Genomic DNA, 19,661 nt, shown 5'->3' on the forward strand with positions numbered 1-19,661 from the left:
TATCCTATATCTAGAGCGCACATTCCACGTCTGTCTATAATATGTATAGATCCTGTATCTGGGCATCCGATCTACACCTCCCTCCAGTGTATATACTATATCTAGAGCGTACATTCCACGTCTGGCTATATGTATAGATCCTGTATCTGGGCATCCGATCTACACCTCCCTCCAGTGTATATACTATATCTAGGGCGCACATTCCACGTCTGTCTATAATATGTATAGATCCTGTATCTGGGCATCTGATCTACACCTCCCTCCAGTGTATACACTATATCTAGGGCGCACATTCCACGTCTGGCTATAATATGTATAGATCCTGTATCTGGGCATCCGATCTACACCTCCCTCCAGTGTATATACTATATCTAGGGCGTACATTCCACGTCTGGCTATAATATGTATAGATCCTGTATCTGGACATCCGATCTACACCTCCCTCCAGTGTATATACTATATCTAGAGCGTACAGTCCACGTCTGGCTATAATATGTATAGATCCTGTATCTGGGCATCCGATCTACACCTCCCTCCAGTGTATATACTATATCTAGAGCGTACAGTCCACGTCTGGCTATAATATGTATAGATCCTGTATCTGGGCATCCGATCTACACCTCCCTCCAGTGTATATACTATATCTAGAGCGTACAGTCCACGTCTGGCTATAATATGTATAGATCCTGTATCTGGGCATCTGATCTACACCTCCCTCCAGTGTATATACTATATCTAGGGCGCACATTCCACGTCTGGCTATAATATGTATAGATCCTGTATCTGGGCATCCGATCTACACCTCCCTCCAGTGTATATACTATATCTAGAGCGCACATTCCACGTCTGTCTATAATATGTATAGATCCTGTATCTGGGCATCCGATCTACACCTCCCTCCAGTGTATATACTATATCTAGAGCGTACAGTCCACGTCTGGCTATAATATGTATAGATCCTGTATCTGGGCATCCGATCTACACCTCCCTCCAGTGTATATACTATATCTAGGGCGCACATTCCACGTCTGTCTATAATATGTATAGATCCTGTATCTGGGCATCTGATCTACTCCTCCCTCCAGTGTATATACTATATCTAGAGCGTACATTCCACGTCTGTCTATAATATGTATAGATCCTGTATCTGGGCATCTGATCTACTCCTCCCTCCAGTGTATATACTATATCTAGAGCGTACATTCCACGTCTGTCTATAATATGTATAGATCCTGTATCTGGGCATCTGATCTACACCTCCCTCCAGTGTATATACTATATCTAGAGCGTACATTCCACGTCTGGCTATAATATGTATAGATCCTGTATCTGGACATCCGATCTACACCTCCCTCCAGTGTATATACTATATCTAGGGCGCACATTCCACGTCTGTCTATAATATGTATAGAGCCTGTATCTGGGCATCCGATCTACACCTCCCTCCAGTGTATATACTATATCTAGAGCGTACATTCCACGTCTGTCTATAATATGTATAGATCCTGTATCTGGGCATCCGATCTACACCTCCCTCCAGTGTATATACTATATCTAGGGCGTACATTCCACGTCTGTCTATAATATGTATAGATCCTGTATCTGGGCATCCGATCTACACCTCCCTCCAGTGTATATACTATATCTAGGGCGTACATTCCACGTCTGTCTATAATATGTATAGATCCTGTATCTGGGCATCCGATCTACACCTCCCTCCAGTGTATATACTATATCTAGGGCGTACATTCCACGTCTGTCTATAATATGTATAGATCCTGTATCTGGGCATCCGATCTACACCTCCCTCCAGTGTATATACTATATCTAGAGCGTACATTCCACGTCTGTCTATAATATGTATAGATCCTGTATCTGGGCATCCGATCTACACCTCCCTCCAGTGTATATACTATATCTAGAGCGTACAGTCCACGTCTGGCTATAATATGTATAGATCCTGTATCTGGGCATCCGATCTACACCTCCCTCCAGTGTATATACTATATCTAGGGCGCACATTCCACGTCTGTCTATAATATGTATAGATCCTGTATCTGGGCATCCGATCTACACCTCCCTCCAGTGTGTATCCTATATCTAGAGCGTACATTCCACGTCTGTCTATAATATGTATAGATCCTGTATCTGGGCATCCGATCTACACCTCCCTCCAGTGTATATACTATATCTAGAGCGCACATTCCACGTCTGTCTATAATATGTATAGATCCTGTATCTGGGCATCCGATCTACACCTCCCTCCAGTGTATATACTATATCTAGAGCGTACATTCCACGTCTGTCTATAATATGTATAGATCCTGTATCTGGGCATCCGATCTACACCTCCCTCCAGTGTATATACTATATCTAGAGCGTACATTCCACGTCTGGCTATAATATGTATAGATCCTGTATCTGGGCATCCGATCTACACCTCCCTCCAGTGTATATACTATATCTAGAGCGCACATTCCACGTCTGTCTATAATATGTATAGATCCTGTATCTGGGCATCCGATCTACACCTCCCTCCAGTGTATATACTATATCTAGGGCGCACATTCCACGTCTGGCTATAATATGTATAGATCCTGTATCTGGGCATCCGATCTACACCTCCCTCCAGTGTATACACTATATCTAGGGCGTACATTCCACGTCTGTCTATAATATGTATAGATCCTGTATCTGGGCATCCGATCTACACCTCCCTCCAGTGTATATACTATATCTAGGGCGTACATTCCACGTCTGGCTATAATATGTATAGATCCTGTATCTGGGCATCCGATCTACACCTCCCTCCAGTGTATATACTATATCTAGGGCGTACATTCCACGTCTGGCTATAATATGTATAGATCCTGTATCTGGGCATCCGATCTACACCTCCCTCCAGTGTATATCCTATATCTAGAGCGCACATTCCACGTCTGTCTATAATATGTATAGATCCTGTATCTGGGCATCCGATCTACACCTCCCTCCAGTGTATATACTATATCTAGAGCGTACATTCCACGTCTGTCTATAATATGTATAGATCCTGTATCTGGGCATCCGATCTACACCTCCCTCCAGTGTATACACTATATCTAGAGCGTACATTCCACATCTGGCTATAATATGTATAGATCCTGTATCTGGGCATCCGATCTACACCTCCCTCCAGTGTATATCCTATATCTAGGGCGCACATTCCACGTCTGTCTATAATATGTATAGATCCTGTGTCTGGGCATCCGATCTACACCTCCCTCCAGTGTATATACTATATCTAGGGTGTACATTCCACGTCTGTCTATAATATGTATAGATCCTGTATCTGGGCATCCGATCTACACCTCCCTCCAGTGTATATACTATATCTAGGGCGCACATTCCACGTCTGTCTATAATATGTATAGATCCTGTATCTGGGCATCCGATCTACACCTCCCTCCAGTGTATATACTATATCTAGGGCGCACATTCCACGTCTGGGTATAATATGTATAGATCCTGTATCTGGGCATCCGATCTACACCTCCCTCCAGTGTATATACTATATCTAGGGCGCACATTCCACGTCTGGCTATAATATGTATAGAGCCTGTATCTGGGCATCTGATCTACACCTCCCTCCAGTGTATATACTATATCTAGGGCGCACATTCCACGTCTGTCTATAATATGTATAGATCCTGTATCTGGGCATCCGATCTACACCTCCCTCCAGTGTATATACTATATCTAGGGCGCACATTCCACGTCTGGGTATAATATGTATAGATCCTGTATCTGGGCATCCGATCTACACCTCCCTCCAGTGTATATACTATATCTAGGGCGCACATTCCACGTCTGTCTATAATATGTATAGATCCTGTATCTGGGCATCCGATCTACACCTCCCTCCAGTGTATATACTATATCTAGAGTGTACATTCCACGTCTGTCTATAATATGTATAGATCCTGTATCTGGGCATCCGATCTACACCTCCCTCCAGTGTATACACTATATCTAGGGCGTACATTCCACGTCTGTCTATAATATGTATAGATCCTGTATCTGGGCATCCGATCTACACCTCCCTCCAGTGTATATACTATATCTAGGGCGCACATTCCACGTCTGTCTATAATATGTATAGATCCTGTATCTGGGCATCCGATCTACACCTCCCTCCAGTGTATATACTATATCTAGGGCGCACATTCCACGTCTGTCTATAATATGTATAGATCCTGTATCTGGGCATCCGATCTACACCTCCCTCCAGTGTATACACTATATCTAGGGCGTACAGTCCACATCTGGCTATAATATGTATAGAGCCTGTATCTGGGCATCCGATCTACACCTCCCTCCAGTGTATATACTATATCTAGAGCGTACATTCCACGTCTGTCTATAATATGTATAGATCCTGTATCTGGGCATCCGATCTACACCTCCCTCCAGTGTATATACTATATCTAGGGTGTACATTCCACGTCTGTCTATAATATGTATAGATCCTGTATCTGGGCATCCGATCTACACCTCCCTCCAGTGTATATACTATATCTAGGGTGTACATTCCACGTCTGTCTATAATATGTATAGATCCTGTATCTGGGCATCCGATCTACACCTCCCTCCAGTGTATATACTATATCTAGGGCGTACATTCCACGTCTGTCTATAATATGTATAGATCCTGTATCTGGGCATCCGATCTACACCTCCCTCCAGTGTATACACTATATCTAGGGTGTACATTCCACGTCTGGCTATAATATGTATAGATCCTGTATCTGGGCATCCGATCTACACCTCCCTCCAGTGTATATACTATATCTAGGGCGTACTTTCCACGTCTGGCTATAATATGTATAGATCCTGTATCTGGGCATCCGATCTACACCTCCCTCCAGTGTATATACTATATCTAGGGCGTACAGTCCACATCTGGCTATAATATGTATAGATCCTGTATCTGGGCATCCGATCTACACCTCCCTCCAGTGTATATACTATATCTAGGGCGCACATTCCACGTCTGTCTATAATATGTATAGATCCTGTATCTGGGCATCCGATCTACACCTCCCTCCAGTGTATATACTATATCTAGAGCGTACATTCCACGTCTGTCTATAATATGTATAGATCCTGTATCTGGGCATCCGATCTACACCTCCCTCCAGTGTATATACTATATCTAGGGCGCACATTCCACGTCTGGCTATAATATGTATAGATCCTGTATCTGGGCATCTGATCTACACCTCCCTCCAGTGTGTATACTATATCTAGGGCGCACATTCCACGTCTGTCTATAATATGTATAGATCCTGTATCTGGGCATCCGATCTACACCTCCCTCCAGTGTATATACTATATCTAGGGCGCACATTCCACGTCTGTCTATAATATGTATAGATCCTGTATCTGGGCATCCGATCTACACCTCCCTCCAGTGTATATACTATATCTAGGGCGCACATTCCACGTCTGTCTATAATATGTATAGATCCTGTATCTGGGCATCTGATCTACACCTCCCTCCAGTGTATATACTATATCTAGGGCGCACATTCCACGTCTGTCTATAATATGTATAGATCCTGTATCTGGGCATCCGATCTACACCTCCCTCCAGTGTATACACTATATCTAGGGCGTACATTCCACGTCTGTCTATAATATGTATAGATCCTGTATCTGGGCATCCGATCTACACCTCCCTCCAGTGTATATACTATATCTAGGGCGTACATTCCACGTCTGGCTATAATATGTATAGATCCTGTATCTGGGCATCCGATCTACACCTCCCTCCAGTGTATATACTATATCTAGGGCGTACATTCCACGTCTGTCTATAATATGTATAGATCCTGTATCTGGGCATCCGATCTACACCTCCCTCCAGTGTATATACTATATCTAGGGCGCACATTCCACGTCTGTCTATAATATGTATAGATCCTGTATCTGGGCATCCGATCTACACCTCCCTCCAGTGTATATACTATATCTAGAGCGCACATTCCACGTCTGTCTATAATATGTATAGATCCTGTATCTGGGCATCCGATCTACACCTCCCTCCAGTGTATATACTATATCTAGGGCGTACATTCCACGTCTGGCTATAATATGTATAGATCCTGTATCTGGGCATCCGATCTACACCTCCCTCCAGTGTATATACTATATCTAGGGCGTACATTCCACGTCTGTCTATAATATGTATAGATCCTGTATCTGGGCGTCCGATCTACACCTCCCTCCAGTGTATATACTATATCTAGGGCGCACATTCCACGTCTGGCTATAATATGTATAGATCCTGTATCTGGGCATCTGATCTACACCTCCCTCCAGTGTATATACTATATCTAGGGCGCACATTCCACGTCTGTCTATAATATGTATAGATCCTGTATCTGGGCATCCGATCTACACCTCCCTCCAGTGTATATACTATATCTAGGGCGTACATTCCACGTCTGTCTATAATATGTATAGATCCTGTATCTGGGCATCCGATCTACACCTCCCTCCAGTGTATATACTATATCTAGGGCGCACATTCCACGTCTGTCTATAATATGTATAGATCCTGTATCTGGGCATCCGATCTACACCTCCCTCCAGTGTATATACTATATCTAGGGCGTACATTCCACGTCTGTCTATAATATGTATAGATCCTGTATCTGGGCATCCGATCTACACCTCCCTCCAGTGTATATACTATATCTAGAGCGTACATTCCACGTCTGTCTATAATATGTATAGATCCTGTATCTGGGCATCCGATCTACACCTCCCTCCAGTGTGTATCCTATATCTAGAGCGCACATTCCACGTCTGGCTATATGTATAGATCCTGTATCTGGGCATCCGATCTACACCTCCCTCCAGTGTATATACTATATCTAGGGCGCACATTCCACGTCTGGCTATATGTATAGATCCTGTATCTGGGCATCCGATCTACACCTCCCTCCAGTGTGTATCCTATATCTAGAGCGTACATTCCACGTCTGTCTATAATATGTATAGATCCTTTATCTGGGCATCCGATCTACACCTCCCTCCAGTGTATATACTATATCTAGGGCGCACATTCCACGTCTGTCTATAATATGTATAGATCCTGTATCTGGGCATCCGATCTACACCTCCCTCCAGTGTATATACTATATCTAGGGCGTACAGTCCACATCTGGCTATAATATGTATAGATCCTGTATCTGGGCATCCGATCTACACCTCCCTCCAGTGTATATCCTATATCTAGGGCGCACATTCCACGTCTGTCTATAATATGTATAGATCCTGTATCTGGGCATCCGATCTACACCTCCCTCCAGTGTATATACTATATCTAGGGCGTACATTCCACGTCTGTCTATAATATGTATAGATCCTGTATCTGGGCATCCGATCTACACCTCCCTCCAGTGTATATACTATATCTAGGGCGCACATTCCACGTCTGTCTATAATATGTATAGATCCTGTATCTGGGCATCCGATCTACACCTCCCTCCAGTGTATATACTATATCTAGGGCGTACAGTCCACATCTGGCTATAATATGTATAGAGCCTGTATCTGGGCATCCGATCTACACCTCCCTCCAGTGTATATACTATATCTAGGGTGTACATTCCACGTCTGTCTATAATATGTATAGATCCTGTATCTGGGCATCCGATCTATACCTCCCTCCAGTGTATACACTATATCTAGGGCGCACAGTCCACGTCTGGCTATAATATGTATAGATCCTGTATCTGGGCATCCGATCTACACCTCCCTCTAGTGTATATACTATATCTAGAGCGTACATTCCACGTCTGTCTATAATATGTATAGATCCTGTATCTGGGCATCCGATCTACACCTCCCTCCAGTGTATATACTATATCTAGGGCGCACAGTCCACGTCTGGCTATAATATGTATAGATCCTGTATCTGGGCATCCGATCTACACCTCCCTCTAGTGTATATACTATATCTAGAGCGTACATTCCACGTCTGTCTATAATATGTATAGATCCTGTATCTGGGCATCCGATCTACACCTCCCTCCAGTGTATACACTATATCTAGGGCGCACATTCCACGTCTGTCTATAATATGTATAGATCCTGTATCTGGGCATCCGATCTACACCTCCCTCCAGTGTGTATACTATATCTAGGGCGCACATTCCACGTCTGTCTATAATATGTATAGATCCTGTATCTGGGCATCCGATCTACACCTCCCTCCAGTGTATATACTATATCTAGAGCGTACATTCCACGTCTGTCTATAATATGTATAGATCCTGTATCTGGGCATCCGATCTACACCTCCCTCCAGTGTATATACTATATCTAGGGCGCACATTCCACGTCTGTCTATAATATGTATAGATCCTGTATCTGGGCATCCGATCTACACCTCCCTCCAGTGTATATACTATATCTAGAGCGTACATTCCACGTCTGTCTATAATATGTATAGATCCTGTATCTGGGCATCCGATCTACACCTCCCTCCAGTGTATATACTATATCTAGGGCGTACATTCCACGTCTGGCTATAATATGTATAGATCCTGTATCTGGGCATCCGATCTACACCTCCCTCCAGTGTATATACTATATCTAGGGCGTACATTCCACGTCTGGCTATAATATGTATAGATCCTGTATCTGGGCATCCGATCTACACCTCCCTCCAGTGTATATACTATATCTAGAGCGTACATTCCACGTCTGTCTATAATATGTATAGATCCTGTATCTGGGCATCCGATGTACACCTCCCTCCAGTGTATATACTATATCTAGAGCGCACATTCCACGTCTGTCTATAATATGTATAGATCCTGTATCTGGGCATCCGATCTACACCTCCCTCCAGTGTATACTATATCTAGAGCGTACATTCCACGTCTGTCTATAATATGTATAGATCCTGTATCTGGGCATCCGATCTACACCTCCCTCCAGTGTATATACTATATCTAGGGCGCACATTCCACGTCTGTCTATAATATGTATAGATCCTGTATCTGGGCATCCGATCTACACCTCCCTCCAGTGTGTATCCTATATCTAGAGCGTACATTCCACGTCTGTCTATAATATGTATAGATCCTGTATCTGGGCATCCGATCTACACCTCCCTCCAGTGTATATACTATATCTAGGGCGCACATTCCACGTCTGTCTATAATATGTATAGATCCATCCCTTCTTTTCGAGCCTCTTTCTCTGGCGGTGATGAGGCGTCTAGATCCGTCATGTAGGACCTGACTCGGCTTTTCTTGGAGGATGGAGCAGATTTTGTGATCTGTCTCAGTGACTGTAGATAAGTATGTGCCCCCCGGGGAGCGCACCACCGCTGCTCACAGTCTCCCTGGTGCAGTAAGTGGCTCTGGAGAAAGAATGACGCGCCCACGGGGTCTGTGGGGGAGGGTTGCCCGTCACCGTTTGGGGATGGCACAGCGGCCTGGCATGGTATTAGCCGCCGCTGCGAGGGGTCTTCTCCGGGGCGGATGATAATGCAGCTCAGATGGTACAGTTCTCCACAGGCAGAGCTTAGGCCCCGGGGAGGATGTGGGGGGTAGTTGTCCACTCTAATGAAGGAGCGCGGGGTGCGGGAAGGATCAGACACAGCGGTTGCAGTTTAAGTTCTTTACTCACTGAGATGTCACCGCCTTTGGACTGCCGGACTCCGCTGTCATGGGCTCCAGCCCATCCCGGATAGTTCAGAGGTCAGAACCGGTGTTTCGTTCAGTGAGGCCTTCCTCTCTGCGCCGTGTTGTGCGAGTCCCTGCGGCTTGAAGCTTCTGTGATGCCCTGGACTAGCCAGGTAGTCACAAACATACCAACATACACACCCCCCACCCTAGGCAGTTACAGCAGCCAAACACAAAACCCTTGTTGCCTCCCTCTAGAGTCTGATGTCCACACCAGGTGGGGTGGGGCCAGGCGGTTGGCCCCACCCACCGAGGAGTTCACAGGCCTGGAGGCGGGAAAAGCAGTCAGTTAGAGTTTGGAGTAGTTCAGTCTTGGAGGTGAAGGTGAGAGGAGTGAACACTTGGGTGTCTGGATAGGAGCCCAGGCACTGACAGCAAGGTTGGCAGATGGTGGTGGCCGTCTGCAGGAGTTGGTGGAACTCCGTAGAGCCGTAAGGACCGGGGTCGGGCGTCGACCCGCCGGTACTGGACCGGGGAACGGAGTGAAGCTAAGCACACAGGCAGGGCCATCAGACCCCAACCAGGCTTGGAGCCGCCGTCAATAGTCAAATCCGAATATGGCAGTAACCCCAGGGGTTTCTCAACTACTAAGTCCCGATTGAAGGCAACCGTCCACCCAGAGAGGATATACAGCCACCACCACAGGCTAGAAATCCAAGGGCCAGCGCCTGCGGGCAAAACGGGCTCCTACGGCACCTATATGCCGGGGAGCGGACTACCGGTGGGCAACCACAGGAGTCAAGAACATTTTCAAAGGTGCAGGGAAAGACAGCCACCATCAGCCGTCCGGGGAGAGCACAACAACAACACTGCAGCCGGCTGCGGGATCCGTCCATCCGGCCGCTTTGGTTTAACAGAGACTCTGTCAGTGATTGTCTGAGTGAGTACAACAGTGCCATCCGGCACCGCGCCGCGCAGTCCCTGCACCCCAGCCATCCAGCCTCCCCGTCACCACCACCGGGCCCCGGGATCACCAACCCCTGCCCACGGAGGGGACAACATCTCAGCTGCACCCCACCATCTCTCCCGGGATCCCCGTTACCAGCAGCAGTGGTGCCATTATCACCACGACCCGTGGGTGGCGTCACGAACAATCTCCCTAAACATACCACCCCCTTTTCACTCACGGGTGAGGAGCGCTGCTCGAGTCCCCGGGTCCGGTCCACAACTCGAGCCACCGAGCAGCAGCAGCAGAAGCCCCGGACCCGAGCGTGGCGAGCGCGTCCCCTCCGCCCGCGACACTTCACGGGGACCTGAGTTCTTGGGCTTGTTCTGTTCCCTGTCCCGTATAGCAGGCAGCGCAAGTCCATAGATGGAGCCGCTCTTTTGTCACAGCTCCTGGCTCTATATGTTGCGTGTGCCCCGGACGCTGTGTGTGGGTCAGAAGACTTGAAATCCTCTGCCCGGCGGATTCTGCTGACGGGACGTGAAGTGTCCACCAGACTAGGGCACCCTGAGGTGGGCGCCGGTCCTGAGGGATATATCAGCTCTCTCCTCAGCGATCATGTCCTCCTGCATCTCACTCCTTTCCTGTCCTGGACTAGACTCCTTGTAAATGTGTGTGTGTCGCATTGTTCCCGGTGTGTAGCTCCTCCCACCCGGGTTCTGGAGCTAATGAGCAGAGGGTCCACTACATTAGTGATGGCCACCCCCCATGTCTCTACCCCAGCCCAGTCCCAGTGACAGGGCATCTGACTGCCTATAGTGGTGGATTGTGGTGGTTTTACCGGCAATGACCTCCTCCGTATCCGAGATGAATACTGCACCACTGATGAGGTGCAATACCATGTGGCGACTGACGCCTCAGGGGCGCCACAGGAGCATTACCGGATAATGAGCGGTGTTCCTCACCCGGGTCCTTTGCTTTATGGCAGCGCTCAGGCCGATCGCACCAATTAATCATTAGAGATGAGCGAACCTCTCGCGGCTCGGTTCACTGAACCTTTATCGAACCGAACTTCAAACCACATTGAATTCAATGGGAGGCCAAACGTAAGGCAGAGAAAACAACTTTAGGGGGTTGAAAAGATTCCAAAAGACTTGGTCATCTATCATCACTTTTCTGCCATCATCTAATCATCATGTCTATCTTCCCACAGGTGTAATCAGCTTTCCCATGAACCGATCTCCCTGCATCAATCTAATATGCTTGTAACTGAGCCCTCCATCACCCGCCCCCCACATCTTTATGCCCCCCTCGTTTACTCTGGCTATGGTACCCCACATCTTTATGCCCCCCTCGTTTACTCTGGCTATGGTACCCCACATCTTTATGCCCCCCTCGTTTACTCTGGCTATGGTACCCCACATCTTTATGCCCCCCTCGTTTACTCTGGCTATGGTACCCCACATCTGGGATCAGCTTTGATTTGAGTGATGTAAATAAGCTACGACCCTTTCACTGATTGCACTTTTATGTGTATAAATTGTTCCCTTGAAGTCTGCACCCAATAAGTATGATGCAATGAACCCTCTGATCCCTACACCCTGTAATGACCTGGTCATCCCTCCCTCCATCCTCCCCACCCATCTCACCCTCCATCCTCCCCACCCATCTCTCCCTCCACCTCCCCACCCATCTCACCCTCCACCTCCCCACCCATCTCTCCCTCCACCTCCCCACCCATCTCTCCCTCCACCTCCCCACCCATCTCTCCCTCCATCCTCCCCACCCATCTCACCCTCCATCCTCCCCGCCCATCTCTCCCTCCATCCTCCCCGCCCATCTCTCCCTCCATCCTCCCCACCCATCTCTCCCTCCATCCTCCCCACCCATCTCTCCCTCCATCCTCCCCACCCATCTCTCCCTCCATCCTCGCCACCCATCTCACCCTCCATCCTCCCCACCTATCTCACCCTCCATCCTCACCACCCATCCCTCCCTCCATCCTGCCCACCCATCCCTCCCTCCATCCTGCCCACCTATCTCACCCTCCATCCTGCCCACCTATCTCACCCTCCATCCTCCCCCACCCATCCCTCCCTCCATCCTCCCCACCCATCTCTCCCTCCATCCTCCCCCACCCATCCCTCCCTCCATCCTCCCCACCCATCTCTCCCTCCATCCTCCCCACCCATCTCACCCTCCATCCTCCCCGCCCATCTCACCCTCCATTCTCCCCACCCATCCCTCCCTCCATCCTCCCCTCCCATCTCACCCTCCATCCTCCCCGCCCATCTCACCCTCCATCCTCCCCACCCATCTCTCCCTCCACCTCCCCACCAATCTCTCCCTCCACCTCCCCACCCATCTCACCCTCCATCCTCCCCACCAATCTCTCCCTCCACCTCCCCACCCATCTCTCCCTCCACCTCCCCACCCATCTCTCCCTCCACCTCCCCACCCATCTCACCCTCCATCCTCCCCGCCCATCTCACCCTCTATCCTCCCCACCCATCTCTCCCGCATCCTCCCCACCCATCTCTCCCTCCACCTCCCCACCCATCTCTCCCTCCACCTCCCCACCAATCTCTCCCTCCATCCTCCCCACCCATCTCACCCTCCATCCTCCCCACCCATCTCTCCCTCCACCTCCCCACCAATCTCTCCCTCCACCTCCCCACCAATCTCTCCCTCCACCTCCTCACCCATCTCTCCCTCCACCTCCCCACCAATCTCTCCCTCCACCTCCCCACCCATCTCACCCTCCATCCTCCCCACCCATCTCTCCCTCCATCCTCCACACCCATCTCTCCCTCCACCTCCCCACCCATCTCTCCCTCCACCTCCCCACCCATCTCTCCCTCCACCTCCCCACCCATCTCACCCTCCATCCTCCCCACCCATCTCTCCCTCCATCCTCCCCACCCATCTCACCCTCCATCCTCCCCACCCATCTCTCCCTCCATCCTCCCCACCCATCTCTCCCTCCACCTCCCCACCCATCTCTCCCTCCATCCTCCCCACCCATCTCACCCTCCATCCTCCCCATCCATCTCTCCCTCCATCCTCCCCACCCATCTCTCCCTCCATCCTCCCCACCCATCTCTCCCTCCATCCTCCCCTCCCATCTCTCCCTCCATCCTCCCCACCCATCTCTCCCTCCATCCTCCCCACCCATCTCTCCCTCCACCTCCCCACCCATCTCTCCCTCCACCTCCCCACCCATCTCTCCCTCCACCTCCCCACCCATCTCTCCCTCCATCCTCCCCACCCATCTCACCCTCCATCCTCCCCATCCATCTCTCCCTCCACCTCCCCACCCATCTCTACCTCCACCTCCCCACCCATCTCTCCCTCCATCTTCCCCACCCATCTCTCCCTCCATCTTCCCCACCCATCTCTCCCTCCATCCTCCCCACCCATCTCTCCCTTCATCCTCCCCACCCATCTCACCCTTCATCCTCCCCACCCATCTCTCCCTCCATCCTCCCCACCCATCTCTCCCTCCATCCTCCCCACCCATCTCTCCCTCCACCTCCCCACCCATCTCTCCCTCCACCTCCCCACCCATCTCTCCCTCCACCTCCCCACCCATCTCACCCTCCATCCTCCCCACCCATCTCTCCCTCCATCCTCCCCACCCATCTCACCCTCCATCCTCCCCACCCATCTCTCCCTCCATCCTCCCCACCCATCTCTCCCTCCACCTCCCCACCCATCTCTCCCTCCATCCTCCCCACCCATCTCACCCTCCCACTAACAGGAGCTCTATGGCACGCTCGCTCTGTCTGCAATAAACTCTCCTACATTCATGATCTTTTCATCACTAATAAACTTTCCTTCCTCGCCATCACAGAAACCTGGCTCACCCCCTCTGACACCGCCTCTCCTGCCTCACCCCCTCTGACACTGCCTCTCCTGGCTCACCCCCTCTGACACCGCCTCTCCTGCCTCACCCCCTCTGACACTGCCTCTCCTGGCTCACCCCCTCTGACACTGCCTCTCCTGGCTCACCCCCTCTGACACTGCCTCTCCTGGCTCACCCCCTCTGACACTGCCTCTCCTGGCTCACCCCCTCTGACACTGCCTCTCCTGGCTCACCCCCACTGACACTGCCTCTCCTGGCTCACCCCCTCTGACACTGCCTCTCCTGGCTCACCCCCTCTGACACCGCCTCTCCTGGCTCACCCCCACTGACACCGCCTCTCCTGGCTCACCCCCTCTGACACTGCCTCTCCTGGCTCACCCCCACTGACACTGCCTCTCCTGGCTCACCCCCTCTGACACTGCCTCTCCTGGCCCACCCCCTCTGACACTGCCTCTCCCGGCTCACCCCCTCTGACACTGCCTCTCCTGGCTCACCCCCTATGACACTGCCTCTCCTGCCTCACACCCTCTGACACTGCCTCTCCTGCCTAACCCCCTCTGACACTGCCTCTCCTGGCTCACCCCCTCTGACACTGCCTCTCCTGGATCACCCCCTCTGACCCTGCCTCTCCTGGCTCACCCCCTCTGACACTGCCTCTCCTGCCTCACCCCCTCTGACACTGCCTCTCCTGGCTCACCCCTTCTGACACTGCCTCTCCTGGATCACCCCCTCTGACACTGCCTCTCCTGGCTCACCCCCTCTGACGCTGCCTCTCCCGGCTCACCCCCTCTGACACTGCCTCTCCTGGCTCACCCCCTCTGACACTGCCTCTCCCGGCTCACCCCCTCTGACACTGCCTCTCCTGGCTCACCCCCTCTGACACTGCCTCTCCTGGCTCACCCCCTCTGACACTGCCTCTCCTGGCTCACCCCCTCTGACACTGCTTCTCCTGGCTCACCCCCTCTGACACTGCCTCTCCTGGGTCACCCCCTCTGACACTGCCTCTCCTGGCTCACCCCCTCTGACACTGCCTCTCCTGGCTCACCCCCTCTGACACTGCTTCTCCTGGCTCACCCCCTCTGACACTGCTTCTCCTGGCTCACCCCCTCTGACACTGCCTCTCCTGGCTCACCCCCTCTGACACTGCCTCTCCTGGCTCACCCCCTCTGACACTGCCTCTCCTGGCTCACCCCCTCTGACACTGCCTCTCCTGGCTCACCCCCTCTGACACTGCCTCTCCCGGCTCACCCCCTCTGACACTGCCTCTCCTGCCTCACCCCCTCTGACACTGCCTCTCCTGCCTCACCCCCTCTGACACTGCCTCTCCTGGCTCACCCCCTCTGACGCTGCCTCTCCCGGCTCACCCCCTCTGACACTGCCTCTCCTGCCTCACCCCCTCTGACACTGCCTCTCCTGCCTCACCCCCTCTGACACTGCCTCTCCTGCCTCACCCCCTCTGACACTGCCTCTCCTGCCTCACCCCCTCTGACACTGCCTCTCCTGCCTCACCCCCTCTGACACTGCCTCTCCCGGCTCACCCCCTCTGACACTGCCTCTCCTGCCTCACCCCCTCTGACACTGCCTCTCCTGGCTCACCCCCTCTGACACTGCCTCTCCTGCCTCACCCCCTCTGACACTGCCTCTCCTGCCTCACCCCCTCTGACACTGCCTCTCCTGCCTCACCCCCTCTGACACTGCCTCTCCTGCCTCACCCCCTCTGACACTGCCTCTCCTGCCTCATCCCCTCTGACACTGCCTCTCCCGGCTCACCACCTCTGACACAGCCTCTCCTGCCTCACCCCCTCTGACACTGCCTCTCCTGGCTCACCCCCTCTGACGCTGCCTCTCCCGGCTCACCCCCTCTGACACTGCCTCTCCTGCTGCACTATCTTATGGTGGTGGCTCACCCCCTCTGACACAGCCTCTCCTGCTGCACTATCTTATGGTGGTGGCTCCCCCCCTCTGACACTGCCTCTCCTGCCTCACCCCCTCTGACACTGCCTCTCCTGCCTCACCCCCTCTGACACTGCCTCTCCTGCCTCACCCCCTCTGACACTGCCTCTCCTGCCTCACCCCCTCTGACACTGCCTCTCCTGCCTCACCCCCTCTGACACTGCCTCTCCCGGCTCATCCCCTCTGACACAGCCTCTCCTGCCTCACCCCCTCTGACACTGCCTCTCCTGGCTCACCCCCTCTGACGCTGCCTCTCCCGGCTCACCCCCTCTGACACTGCCTCTCCTGCTGCACTATCTTATGGTGGTGACTCACCCCCTCTGACACTGCCTCTCCTGCTGCACTATCTTATGGTGGTGGCTCACCCCCTCTGACAATGCCTCTCCTGCTGCACTTCCTTATGGTTGTGGCTCACCCCTTCTGACACTGCCTCTCCTGCTGCACTATCTTATGGTGGTGGCTCACCCCCTCTGACACAGCCTCTCCTGCTGCACTATCTTATGGTGGTGGCTCCCCCCCTCTGGCACTGCCTCTCCTGCTGCACTATCTTATGGTGGTGGTTCACCCCCTCTGACACTGCCTCTCCTGCTGCACTATCTTATGGTGGTGGCTCACCCCCTCTGACACTGCCTCTCCTGCTGCACTATCTTATGGTGGTGGCTCACCCCCTCTGACACAGCCTCTTCTGCTGCACTATCTTATGGTGGTGGCTCACCGCCTCTGACACTGCCTCTCCTGCTGCACTATCTTATGGTGGTGGCTCACCCCCTCTGACACTGCCTCTCCTGCTGCACTTTCTTATGGTGGAGGCTCACCCCCTCTGACACTGCCTCTCCTGCTGCACTTCCCTATGGTGGTGGCTCCCCCCTCTGACACTGCCTCTCCTGCTGCACTATCTTATGGTGGTGGCTCACCCCCTCTGACACTGCCTCTCCTGCTGTACTTCCTTATGGTGGTGGCTCACCCCCTCTGACACTGCCTCTCCTGGGTCACCCCCTCTCACTCAGCCTCTCCTGGCTCACCTCCTCTGTCGCTGCCTCTCCTGGCTCACCCCCTCTAACACTGCCTCTCCTGGCTCACCCCCTCTGACACTGCCTCTCCTGCTGCACTTTCTTATAGTGGTGGCTCACCCCCTCTGACACTGCCTCTCCTGCTGTACTTCCTTATGGTGGTGACTCACCCCCTCTGACACTGCCTCTCCTGCTGCACTATCTTATGGTGGTGGCTCACCCCCTCTGACACTGCCTCTCCTGCTGCACTTTCTTATGGTGGTGGCTCACCCCCTCTGACACTGCCTCTCTTGCTGCACTTCCTTATGGTGGTGGCTCACCCTCTCTGACACTGCCTCTCCTGCTGCACTATCTTATGGTGGTGGCTCACCCCCTCTGACACTGCCTCTCCTGCTGCACTATCTTATGGTGGTGGCTCACCCCCTCTGACACTGCCTCTCCTGCTGCACTATCTTATGGTGGTGGCTCACCCCCTCTGACACTGCCTCTCCTGCTGCACTTTCTTATGGTGGTGGCTCACCCCCTCTGACACTGCCTCTCCTGCTGCACTTTCTTATGGTGGTGGCTCACCCCCTCTGACACTGCCTCTCCTGCTGCACTTCCCTATGGTGGTGGCTCCCCCCTCTGACACTGCCTCTCCTGCTGCACTATCTTATGGTGGTGGCTCACCCCCTCTGACACTGCCTCTCCTGGGTCACCCCCTCTCACACAGCCTCTCCTGGCTCACCTCCTCTGACGCTGCCTCTCCTGGCTCACCCCCTCTAACACTGCCTCTCTTGGCTCACCCCCTCTGACACTGCCTCTCCTGCTGCACTATCTTATGGTGGTGGCTCACCCCCTCTGACACTGCCTCTCCTGCTGTACTTCCTTATGGTGGTGACTCACCCCCTCTGACACTGCCTCTCCTGCTGCACTATCTTATGGTGGTAGCTCTCCCCCTCTGACACTGCCTCTCCTGCTGCACTTTCTTATAGTGGTGGCTCACCCCCTCTGACACTGCCTCTCCTGCTGTACTTCCTTATGGTGGTGACTCACCCCCTCTGACACTGCCTCTCCTGCTGCACTATCTTATGGTGGTGGCTCACCCCCTCTGACACTGCCTCTCCTGCTGCACTATCTTATGGTGGTGGCTCACCCCCTCTGACACTGCCTCTCCTGCTGCACTATCTTATGGTAGTGGCTCACCCCCTCTGACAATGCCTCTCCTGCTGCACTTCCTTATGGTTGTGGCTCACCCCTTCTGACACTGCCTCTCCTGCTGCACTATCTTATGGTGGTGGCTCACCCCCTCTGACATAGCCTCTCCTGCTGCACTATCTTATGGTGGTGGCTCCCCCCCTCTGACACTGCCTCTCCTGCTGCACTATCTTATGGTGGTGGTTCACCCCCTCTGACACTGCCTCTCCTGCTGCACTATCTTATGGTGGTGGCTCACCCCCTCTGACACTGCCTCTCCTGCTGCACTATCTTATGGTGGTGGCTCACCCCCTCTGACACAGCCTCTTCTGCTGCACTATCTTATGGTGGTGGCTCACCGCCTCTGACACTGCCTCTCCTGCTGCACTATCTTATGGTGGTGGCTCACCACCTCTGACACTGCCTCTCCTGCTGCACTTTCTTATGGTGGAGGCTCACCCCCTCTGACACTGCCTCTCCTGCTGCACTTCCCTATGGTGGTGGCTCCCCCCTCTGACACTGCCTCTCCTGCTGCACTATCTTATGGTGGTGGCTCACCCCCTCTGACACTGCCTCTCCTGCTGTACTTCCTTATGGTGGTGACTCACCCCCTCTGACACTGCCTCTCCTGCTGCACTATCTTATGGTGGTGGCTCTCCCCCTCTGACACTGCCTCTCCTGCTGCACTTTCTTATAGTGGTGGCTCACCCCCTCTGACACTGCCTCTCCTGCTGTACTTCCTTATGGTGGTGACTCACCCCCTCTGACACTGCCTCTCCTGCTGCACTATCTTATGGTGGTGGCTCACCCCCTCTGACACTGCCTCTCCTGCTGCACTATCTTATGGTGGTGGCTCACCCCCTCTGACACTGCCTCTCCTGCTGCACTATCTTATGGTGGTGGCTCACCCCCTCTGACAATGCCTCTCCTGCTGCACTTCCTTATGGTTGTGGCTCACCCCTTCTGACACTGCCTCTCCTGCTGCACTATCTTATGGTGGTGGCTCACCCCCTCTGACACAGCCT

This window comes from Anomaloglossus baeobatrachus, chromosome 6 (assembly GCF_048569485.1).
Source record: "Anomaloglossus baeobatrachus isolate aAnoBae1 chromosome 6, aAnoBae1.hap1, whole genome shotgun sequence".
Taxonomy (NCBI): domain Eukaryota; kingdom Metazoa; phylum Chordata; class Amphibia; order Anura; family Aromobatidae; genus Anomaloglossus; species Anomaloglossus baeobatrachus.